The sequence below is a fragment of the Peromyscus californicus genome, unplaced genomic scaffold (genome assembly GCF_007827085.1).
Source record: "Peromyscus californicus insignis strain IS unplaced genomic scaffold, ASM782708v3 Scaffold_15__1_contigs__length_86483966, whole genome shotgun sequence".
NCBI classification, from domain to species: Eukaryota; Metazoa; Chordata; class Mammalia; order Rodentia; family Cricetidae; genus Peromyscus; species Peromyscus californicus.
In genome coordinates this window covers 9,831,973-9,843,091 of record NW_026294447.1, presented here as the reverse complement: position 1 = coordinate 9,843,091, position 11,119 = coordinate 9,831,973, and the positions used below count along the sequence as shown (strand labels likewise).

Below are 11,119 nucleotides of genomic sequence, written 5' to 3'. Positions count from 1 at the left end.
TCTTACTCTTACACTCAGCCCATTTCTGTTAATCTATATGTTGCCATGTGTTCTGTGGCTTTACCTGCTGCCTTTACTTGATGCTGCTTGGACGGCAGGCTGGCATCTCCTCCTGTTCTCTCAATTCTCCTCTCTGCTAGTCCCGCCTATATTTCCTGCTTGGCTACTGGCCAATCAGTGTTTTATTTATCAATCAATCAATCATCTACAGCACATTCTATTGAAGCAACAGGAAAAATAAACTAAGACAGTCCCCCAACTTCAGTTCAGGCTGGCCCGAAACTTGTGAAATAGCCCAGGCTGGCTTCAAACTCTTGGCTATCCCCCTGCCTTGGCCTCCCAAGTGCTGGAATGATACACCTGAGCTACCATGCCTGACTTCTTTGGACCCCTTTAGAATGAAAATTATGACGTGTGATGTAGTTTTAGGAAGAAAGGCTTTGAAATTATCATTATTAAAAATGAAACAAAACAAGCAGAACCACTCTGTGGACTTTATCAGTCTTGCTTTGTTAAGTATATTTTAAGTGTTTTCAAAGATTATATAAAATCATCTAAGAACATAGTAGTTTTCGTTCACAGAAACTTCCAATTTACTAGATTATCTTGTGGTTGGCTTTACAGCTTTTGGTCTCCAAAAACATCTCATAATAAAAACTTTCCAACTAGCCACACATATTTTTGAACTGTTTTTTTTTAAAATGGTGTTATATGAAATTCATTAATTTAAGATAAACTTTCTAAACTAAAACTGGATCTACCATATGACCCACCTACATACAGCACTACTGAGCATTTACTTCAAGGACTCCAAGATAACAAATCACAGAAATATTTGCATAGCAGTATTAACCACAGCACCGTTCACAGTAGTTATTATGGAAACAACCTAAGTGTCCCGGGGAAGGATAAAGAAAATTTGCTATATAAACACAATGGAAATTTTTGCAGCTGTACAAAGGAATGGAATTAGGACATTTGTAGAACATGATGCAACTAGAGATACTAAGTGAATTTAGCTAGTTTCAGAGTGACAGACATGGTGTGCTCTCTGTGTGATTCCTAGATTTTATAGGGTTACATAAAGTCATGGAGGTGTGTATGACGTGGAAGCAAAGCTGCCTGGGGAAAGAAAGAGGAAGGAAGGGGTGGGGGAGGGGGGATGGCAGAGGGGGTGGTCTTGAACATGCTGAACAGAAGTACACACTAGTGTGAAAATGTCCTTGTGCGGCATAGTACTGTGTACAATGAAACCCTCTAAAATGTGCTTCTAATGCTTGGCTTTCTGATGTTCTAAGGAAAAGCAATACAGTGTTTCTGATTCATCCTGGTCAATGATTTGTTTTTTTCCTGAATATGAAGAATCCTTGGGATTTCAATTCCATACCTCATTGATCTGTGATAGAGTATAAACCTATATATAATTTTTTTTTCTTGCTAAAATGTTTCCACACCTCCTTTGGGCAAAATTATCTAAGTGAAATTAAAAATGAGCAATTATGAGAGAAATGTAAACATTGTGGAGGGTTTATGAAAAATTCATACCTCCAGGTCTTTTAATTGGGAGAATCAGTATTTAAAATAACGTGACGGTTTGTAGAATGTTTTCTATTTAGACGAACCCTAAATTGTGGTGGAAGAATGCGTGTATGTGTATGTGTGTGTGGTTGTCAACTTTTAATTAATTAATTAATTTTTCACTTATGTGCATTGGTGTTTTGCCTGCATGCATGTCTGGATGAGGGTGTAGGGCATGCTGGAATAGGAGTTATAGATAGTTGTGAGCTTCTGATTGCTTTTTAATTCCCCAATTAATTTCTACACATGAAATATCTAACAAAGTACTATTTTGTTTTCAAAACACTAGTCCTCCATTGGACATTAGCAACCAAAATATCTGTGGTTGTTAACAATAGTCAGAAAGCTGTCCTGTGTTAATGAGGATGCTTGAGTTTTGCAGCCCTGTTTAGGGCGGCGGCTATAGGTGGCTGAGCATCACAGGCCGGCTTCTGTTCCCCAGTATGAGACAGACTGTTGACTCAAAGAACGGATTTGGAGACAGAGCAGGAGGCTGGTCACAGGTTAACAGGAGGCTCCAGTAGACTCCTGGTGCTCCTATCTTCTGTTTGGTGTGAGTGTGTGTAAGTGTGTTCGTGTTAGCAGCCCCTTCCTGTCGGCTGGGACGGAACTACGGGGTGGTGCAGCTTTGGAGGTTCCGAAATCTAAGAGCCCCTTTCCTTTCCCACCGCTTTCCGCTGAGTCAGTCCAGCACCGTGCCCCGCAGGACCCGGAGGCCTTTGTTTTCAGATTACTTTACTAGCTACAAACGCCACACCCTTGCACTACAGAAACAGAACACTTTGTCCTTCCAGGAGGTCTGTACTTTGACCACAGCCCTGGGATTTCAAAGCTGCCGCAGGAGGCTTGTCTGCTGTGATCTAAAGTGTTGGGCCCAGTGAGTGTCCGTTATAAAGCAGTTTTACAGTTGCGTGCTGGTGGACTCCCACACTAGTGACACTCTCCCTTTAACAAGGCTCACAGTCGCCATTAGGGAAGGCCATCACTCTACACAGGCAGCTGTGAAGAAAGAATCGGTGTCTTCAGGAGAGCTGAAGCTGGAGACTGGGGGGTAGTTGGCACCCAGAGTCTTAGCTTCCTAGGGTGGGGCAGTCACAGTCACGAGAGCTTAGCTTCCTCTTCTCTTCTGGACACTGCCAGTAGGTTCACAGCAGCTGAGGAGAGGAACCGTTAACGGTGCCTCTCTAGAATTTAGAATAACGTGGGAAAGGGATGGGGAGGGTTTAAAGAATGGGAGGCAGAAGTGCCGATTGCTTCCCGATTTATTATGCTTGGAATGGTTATTTGCTGTATCTCAATCCTCTTCAAAGACAACCTCAGCAATGTCCAATATGGCACTTTCCTGGAGTGGTATAAAATGGGATCTCTCGCCTCCAAAAGTGCAAAGCCAGTGAAAATAACTAAATTATATGTGTCTGTGTATCACTATGTACACATGTGAGTACAGGTGTCCACAAAGGCCAGAAGAAGGCATCCAGATCCCCGGGAGCTGGAGTCACAGGCAGTCAAGAACCCCCACCCCCACCACCCATGTGGGTGCTGGGACCCCTGAGTCCCCTTCAAGAGCAGGGCACACTGTAACCACGGAGCCACCTCTCCAGCCTTGGAGCCGATGAACTGAAAGAAGAGCATGCATCCTAAAAGCATTGTCCATGACCCTCAGGATCATACACAGGTCATCTTCACAGTGCCCGCCTCTCACAGTACCTTTCAGGGTTCTCCTGCGCATGCACCACTGGCTGTATGAACTCAGTAGAGAATGGTTTCCCATCTTTATCAACTGGCTTCTTTCATATGTTAATCTACTCTGCTGCCATGACATCTTAATAAAGGCAAGTGATGGACACTTTCTTTGTATGTTTTCCCAAAGCATCCTAGCTGAAATGAAGAGAAAAAGACATTGGAGATAATGTTGAGTCTCAGGAAAGGGCGGCAGCTCTCTGGCCTTTAAGCAGAGGAACTTGGCCTTCAAGATGACTACCTGGCTTAGCAGCCATCAAGTTCTCACACCAGGTCAATCTGACCAAATGCAGGCATTATAATGCATGCATTCTGCCATTGAACTGCACTTCTGGACCCCTTTGTTTTCATTACAAAATCCAAACAACATTTAAACCATTTAAAATTTATGTACACTTAAGTTTTTGTTTTTATTTTAGATGAAACTTTTCCAGCCCCAAATTAATACAAATATTCACTTAATAAGACCTTAAACAATGCAAATCATTTCTTAACCCCAAACTCTGGAGACCAAAGGATCTCAGACATACAAAATGATGAAGTAAATAACACAGCTTTCACCTCAAAGGGACTAAGAGACAGTTTATTCTGGAACCAAATATGAGCGGCCCTGGCTCGGGAACACAGATTCAGGTCGCCCCAATTAGGTAATTGTTCCAATGAGGTAACAATTTCATGAGGATTTTAAAGTAACAGAAGAAAGTCATAAATCAAGATGCTTTTAAATGCACTGGTTTGTGCATCAGATAGATAGCTGCAGCAAAGCAAGGAAGCCTCTGCTGTGGGTGTGCTGGCTAGTCTAATGTCAACTTGACAAAGTCATCTGAGAGGAAGGAACCTCAACTAAGTAGATGCCTCCCTTAGCTAGCGCTGTATGAAAGCCTTAATTAGCAATTGATGGGGGAAGGGGAAGTCCTGGCCCATTGTGGGTGGAGCCATCTCTGGGCTGGTGGTCCTGGGTTCTATCAGAAACCAGGCTGAGCAAGCCATAGGGAGCAAGCTAGTAAGCAGCACCCCTCCATGAACTCTGTATCACCCTATTTTGAAAACAGTTGCATGGTTTCTTGTTTCTCTTGTGTGTGTGCCTTTCCACATCTCTTTTTTGTTTGTTTTTGTTTTTGTTTTTTGGGACAGGGTTTCTCTGTGGAACCATCTTGGAACTTGCTCTGTAGACCAGGCTGGCCTTGAACTCACAGAGATCCCCTGTCTCTGCCTCTGAGTGCTGGGATTAAAGACTTGCACCACCGCCACCACACCCACTCAACCCTGTGGTGACATTTGTAATCTAAGAAATCAAGCTCCTCGGATCTTCAGGCAAGCTTTATTTCTTAGATTACAAATATCACCACACACCCCCATCCCTGCTTTTCTGTAGTTTACTTCCCAGAAAGCTTAAAGGTCACCTTCTGTAATCAGGCCCAGGTCTGGAGATGTGTGGGGGAGATTTTGGGGGAAGGTGGTTGTGTGGCAGGAAGTCAGGCATGGGGAGAGGCACCGGGATTAACTGATGGAAGAGGACGGTCGGCAGAACTGAAAACCCCTCTCCACCAGGCCTACATGTGCGGGGCAGAGCATGCAAGGGAGAAAAACTCCGCAGTCTCTAAGCTTGAGACAGCAGCTAGCTCCCGGAGAAGACCAGTTTGCAGGGCAGCGTGGCCTTGATTCCTCCCTCCAAGTTCCACCCACTCTGGGGAGTTCATTTTCACTTTTCCTTAATATCTATGTTTGCTCTGCTCACCTGCCTGCCCGTATTCTTTGTGTGTGTGTGTGGGGGGGGGGGGCTATGTAACAAAGAACATGGACACCACTGGCTTGGGGTGGCCCTGATAACCAGAGATTGGTTACCCAGCATCCTAACTCTCTGGCTTGAGCTCACCAAGTGCCCAGGTGTACTCCATGAATCCCCATCACAGAGAAGGTGTATGCCCTGTGAGTGCCCCACAAAAGCTCATCGTTTCCCAGTTCTCTGGCCTGAGTGCTCTTGGTTTTAATAAACATCTTTATTTCTCTCACTATCCATGTGTGCTCGGTCCAATTCTTCGTTCTAAGACACAAGAACCTGGAAAACCCAGGGGGTGCCCTGACCATAGCAGTTGGTAGCATACAAGGAAGGCACATGTCCTAATAACATTTAGTGCACAGTTTTAGAAAGCTTTCAAAAGTCTTAGATCCCTGAGCCTGACTAGAACACTGGCAAAGAATTAGGAAGGATCCTGCTTTTGCCAGCCATGATGATCAACAGCTGTTTCTTCCATCACTTCTTTACTTTGTTTCTTATTCAGGAAAAAATAACTTGCATAAGGAGAGCTGGTTCATACACTATAGCTTCTCCTTAAAGAGCTAGCACATTCGTGCTCAAACAGGAGAGCCTGTCTCTGTCATTTGGAATTACTCAATCTACTTTCTTACCACTTTAGTCTCTCAATGAAGCAATGTGCAAATGGAAAACTATGTTTTGGGGCTTTTTTGTCCCCTTGGGCTGGGGCTTCCTGTCCAGTAATGTGGCTGTTTCCATGTAGTAATTATATATTTGTTATGGAAACTCCCTTTCGGAACCATTACTAAGAAAACTGTGCAATCTCCCCCCTCCCCCCATCTTTTAACAAATACTTACATCATATCAACGATACAGGATCTGAAACTTTATCTGTGGTATTGTCACCAACAGAGAGGAGTTGAGGTAAAGCAATGTTTTGGTGGCCTGTTGCTACTAAACATTGCTCTGGCCATTCATGCGCGCACGCGCCTGTGTGTGTGTGTGTGTGTGTGTGTGTGTGTGTGTGTGTGTGTGCGCGCGCGCATATGTGGAGACCAGAGGTTGACGTCAGATGGCTTCCATGATCACTCTCCATCTTATTTTTTGAAACAGCGTCTATCACTCAACTGAAGCTCATCAGTTTGGCTAGGCTAGCTGACTAATGAGCTGCCGGGATCCTCCTGTTTCTGCTCATCATGTGCCCTGCAAGGAGGGTCTGAGGATACAGATGTGTGCCACCATGTCTGACTTTTATGTGGGCATCCAAACTCACAACCTTGTGCTTGCATGGCAAACAGTTTTGTCCCCAACCTCTACCTTTGTCCTGTCACTCTTCATGGATTCATTTTTGTTTGTTTGGAAAGGGAGTTCTTCACATGATAAATTGCTTTGAACCCTCAAACTGTCATAATCTGAAAGATGGTACTGCTACAATTTCCTTACATTTCCTCTTTATCTAATCTGAAGCATACATCAAAACCGAGTCCTTGGTATGGAAATACCAGAGAACATCAAAGCTGGAGAATTTATTTTAGAAGCTGCTTCATAAAATATTATTTGCCTTAAATAAAACTCATCATCATAAATGAGATTGCCTCTGGTGGAATAATAAAGAATATGGGCGCAATTTGGACAGAGGGCCCTGGTCCGCTGTCTTCCTGGTTTTATGAGCTATCCTGTTGTTGAGAACAATGGGGAAAGAGCAGAGACCTGTAAACTCTTCCCAGAATGACACTGCTATGCTCTGTTTCAGCCATAGACCACCCCTCTATTTATGGTACCAGTCTCAAGTCCCAGCTATCTTTGCAACCTGGCTTCCTGGATGGTCCACAGGCAATCAAACTCCAAGACTGAGACTTCCTGCTCAGTTCTGTCCACTTTCCTCTGACTGCTTCCCCCTGCTGTTCTATTGCCCAATGCAGTAAGCAGTCCCTGCTGCCTCCTTCCCAAGCCTGATGCAAGCCAGCCAGCTCTTACTACTTTATGGCTTCCGGATCTCTCTGACCTGGCGTTGACTATGTTCTTACTTGACCTGCCTGAGCGCATTCTCTTCCCCTTGTGCTATGTCTTCTTTAACAGTGCTGCTAGATTTCTTTCCTACCCAAAGTTGCCCTGGTGATGCTGCCTTTAAAATAGCTGAATCCTTTGGGATGAAGTCCTACCTCCTGTCTTCCTCCCCAAGACTCCTGTCTCCCACACAGGAACCCAGAGCTTCAGAAGTTCCCTGCTATTCCCTCCCTCCCTCCCTCCCCTCCCCTCCCTTCTTCCTGCCACTACCCACATAGTCTATTTGGCTGGAAATACCCTCTTCATGCAGCGTGAATCAAGCACGTCTCCTTTAAGGTTTAGCTAGTATATGGCCTTTCCCAATACTTCTGCCTCCTCCTCCTTTCTGAGGCATGCACCCGTCCTTTGTTTCCGAAGTGTCTAATACATGGCTTTCATGCAAAGGAGAGTGTGGCCTCTATAGCTGACTCACTGGAATCATAGACTTGGTTTGAATTATGTCTTAATCATTTACTGAATTTATATTCATCCTATGTTCAGAAATACTAATCTCAATAAGCCTCTATTTAAAAAAAATCTATACTAGAGATAGTGTTTATCACTTTACATTTTTTTTCTAATTGCTGTTTGTCTTTTTGAGACAGGACCTCACTGTATAACCCTGCTGGCCTTGGACTTTGGATCTTCCTGTGTGGGTTTTCAGCATGCTGAGATTACAGTTTGCTCCACAAAACCTCCCTCATTCTACGTAAGTAAACATGAGTCTATAAAAATTTTAATCAGAGCAAAATAAGTGTCAGCATGTGATTTCTTCTTCTTCTTCTTCTTCTTCTTCTTCTTCTTCTTCTTCTTCTTCTTCTTCTTCTTCTTCTTCTTCTTCTTCTTCTTCTTCTGCTCCTTCTCCTTCTCCTGTGGTGGTATTGTGTTCCCCAAAATATTGTGTACCCTAATAAATTTATCTGGGGTCAGAGACAGAACAACCACAATATTAAACATAGAAGTTAGGCAGTGGTAGCACACGCCTTTAATCCTAGCATTCCAGAGGCAGAAATCCATGTGTTCAAGGATACAGCCAAGCATGGTGACTCACGCCTTTAATCCCAGAAAGCGAGCCTTTAATCCCAGGGAGTGATGGCAAAACCAGAAAGGTATATAAGGCGTGGAGACCAGAAACTAGAAGCATTTAGGCTGGTTAAGCTTTTAGCTGGTTAAGCTTCAGGCTTTCGAGCAGCAGTTCAGCTGAGAGTCATTGGGATGAGGACACAGAAGCCTCCAGTCTGAGGAGACAAGACCAGCTGAGGATCCGGCAAGGTGAGATAGCTGTGGCTTGTTCTGTCTCTCTGATCTACCAGCATTGACCCCAATAACTGGCCTCGGGTTTGATTTTATTAGTAAGACTCTCTAAGATTCATGCTACATTCTCCTTCTCCTCCTCCTCCCCCTCCCCCTCTCTTCCTCTTCTCCCTCCCCCCCTCCTCCTTTTCCTCCTCTTTCTCCTGCTTCCTTTTTGGTTTTGGTTTTTCAAGACAAGATTTCTCTGTGTAGCCCTGGCGGTCCTGGAACTGACTCTAATAGACTGAACTCACAGAGATCCACCTTCCTCTGTCTCCGAGTGCTGGGATTAAAGGTGTGTGCCACCACTGCCTGGCTATTCTTTCTTCTTTTTAAAACATTCTTCTCTCTTGATCTTACAGTCACAATCCACGTCAGTTCTTCCTATCATCCTGGCTCTCATTTTCAGTACCTTGTGCCTGTGTTCTCCATATATTACTGTACCTCAAAGAGCCGCCGTGCCTGTCTGAGGGCCTCTTCTTGGTGTATCTTCCTACCATTGGGGATCAACCGAGGGCCTCGTGTGCTTGAATGCTCCCACTCAGCTTTATCCCCAACCTCTGTCTCCAATGGACCAACTGTAAAGAGTCACTTTTACTTTCCCAGAGGCATACACAGCAAGACTAGTTATTGTTGGGGACACGGGGTCACAGGCCTGTGCTTAGTGAATTTCTTCATTTAAGTCTTGGAAACACCACACTTGAAACTTGTGACTGTAGAAAGTTTGCCCTGTCTGTCCCTCAGGTAGTTCCCACTGCTGAATATTTCCCAGTTTGTACCTTCCTTCCAGACCTCAGCATTGGACTGTCCTTCACGCAGCCAGAGCCTCCTCTTCTGCTGCTGCTGCCTTTTTTTTTTTTTTTTTCTTAAGCATTTTCCCTTTAGAAGCTACTCAGGCAACATGTCCAAAAGTGAACCTTTAAGTTTCCCTGCCAAGTATTTCTTGTCACGAAGGAAGCCACATCTTATTCAAATGCTGAAACCCAGAGTCAGACTTCTCCCTTCACTTCCTCTACTCCACACGAGAACCATCCACCTGCCCCTGCCTGCTTCTGCTTCTCAGGAACGCGATGTCCCACTTCTCTTCCAGTGTGAGTATCTGTCTTCCGACTTCCTGACCAGGCATCTGCCTTACTAGATTAGTCAGGGTTCTCTAGAGTTTAGTTTTTGAAATCAGCGGTCACAACCCCACACAGGGCTGTGAAACTGAATGGCGGTTGTGAGTCTGGCAACAGATGAGCAAAACTCATTCAAAATCTAAGGTGTTTCTGGAAGCTCACTCACCATGGACTACACTGCAGCCTCGGGTCTGGACACACAGCATGTGTGCTTAACACTGTGAAACTGCAGCACTGCACAGTTGTCAAACTAATGTTGCCTGAAATACAACACAAATTCAAGACAATCGTAGGCTATAAATTGCAGTGCTCCCCCCACCCCTCCCCCATAATTATTTTTAAAGTGTTTTTTCTTATAAAAACATAGGAATTAATTACAGAAAGCAAAATCTTTATTATTTTTCTCTCTGTCATTCCTTACCATGTAAATATCAAACTAGTATACCTGTAGATTCTGTTGTGTTCAAAGGTTGGATTTTAAAAATTGCTGTTTGAGTTGCTGGCTTGGTTCATGAAAGCCATCAGATTTTGGCTTGGCTTGGAATAGAATTTGCAGCGATTTCTATAAGGGCCCTAAGCATTTCTGCCATTTTTTTTATTATGAGTTTCTGTAAAGTGGTGGTGTCAGCATTGATGATTATAATACAGAAGTACTGTAAGGCATCAAGGAAAAGCTATTTCCTTCCAGTTAAAAGAATGGAATCCACCTGGGTGGAGATAAGCCATTGTCTCTTCCCTTGAGGGAATCTAGTTGTGCTAGTCAATTGCCTGGCTAAGGAACCACCCTCAGGAATGCAGATTCACCTAAAACCATGCTAATGAGCTGGGAGGAATAATTATCCTTCTGTTGAAATGATGTACTTTCTCTTCCCAGAGCCCGACTCTTTATGTGGTTGTTTACAGAGCTGAACCCATGGAGCTTTGGTCTACCTGTTGGTGGCCTTTCTGAATTACTCAGAAAAGCATAACTTTTACTTTTCTTACATCTCTTTTCTAAGAATGTTTCCCCTAAAACTTTTGGTCTTTGTCTTTTGCTGAAGCTCCCCACCTCCCCACTCGGCTGGCTGCCTGCCCTCAGGCTGACTTCCACTGCAGGTGACTTCAGATGTAGACTTTGGACTTCACTCTTTCTCTTCTCTATCTTTCTCCTCCTCTGGGCAATTGCAGAAGCTATAGCTTGTCTTCTCTGGAATTTTTTCTTATAAACTTTAATAAAATTATTCTCTAGCTTCCTGTTGAGTCCATTCACAAATTCTTTTATCAATGAGACTAAGAACTCCAAAAAGGGACTCGATTTCCCAGTGATATGTGGCAACTACCTGGGATGCCTCAAATTCTCAGCAATAATGATATCAAGATATCAATCAACTTTGAAAAACACTGAAGATGCTCATTCTATATCTTGTGGTTTCATATATTCAGCCAATATTTAACTCACTATGTAAAAGTAACTAAGCAAAATTGATTTCTTCTCTAATATATGATAAAACCATATGCATGGGGTGACCTATAAAAGCAGATTCCACCCATTTCCCACTCTCTCTCCCACACTATACATTTCCGGTAGGCCTATTCATGTTCTTATACT

General features: G+C 43.9%; 1 long non-coding RNA gene across 2 annotated transcripts in view; it reads left to right on the top strand.

Moving 5' to 3' along the window:
* Positions 1-7,723: 7,723 nt before the first annotated feature.
* Positions 7,724-11,119, top strand: part of LOC128110450 (uncharacterized) — a 97,812-nt gene continuing 94,416 nt past the window's right edge. For both annotated transcript variants that reach the window (XR_008218205.1, XR_008218206.1), the window contains exon 1: positions 7,724-7,829. This is a non-coding gene — a long non-coding RNA (uncharacterized LOC128110450). The remainder of the gene's footprint in view (positions 7,830-11,119) is intronic.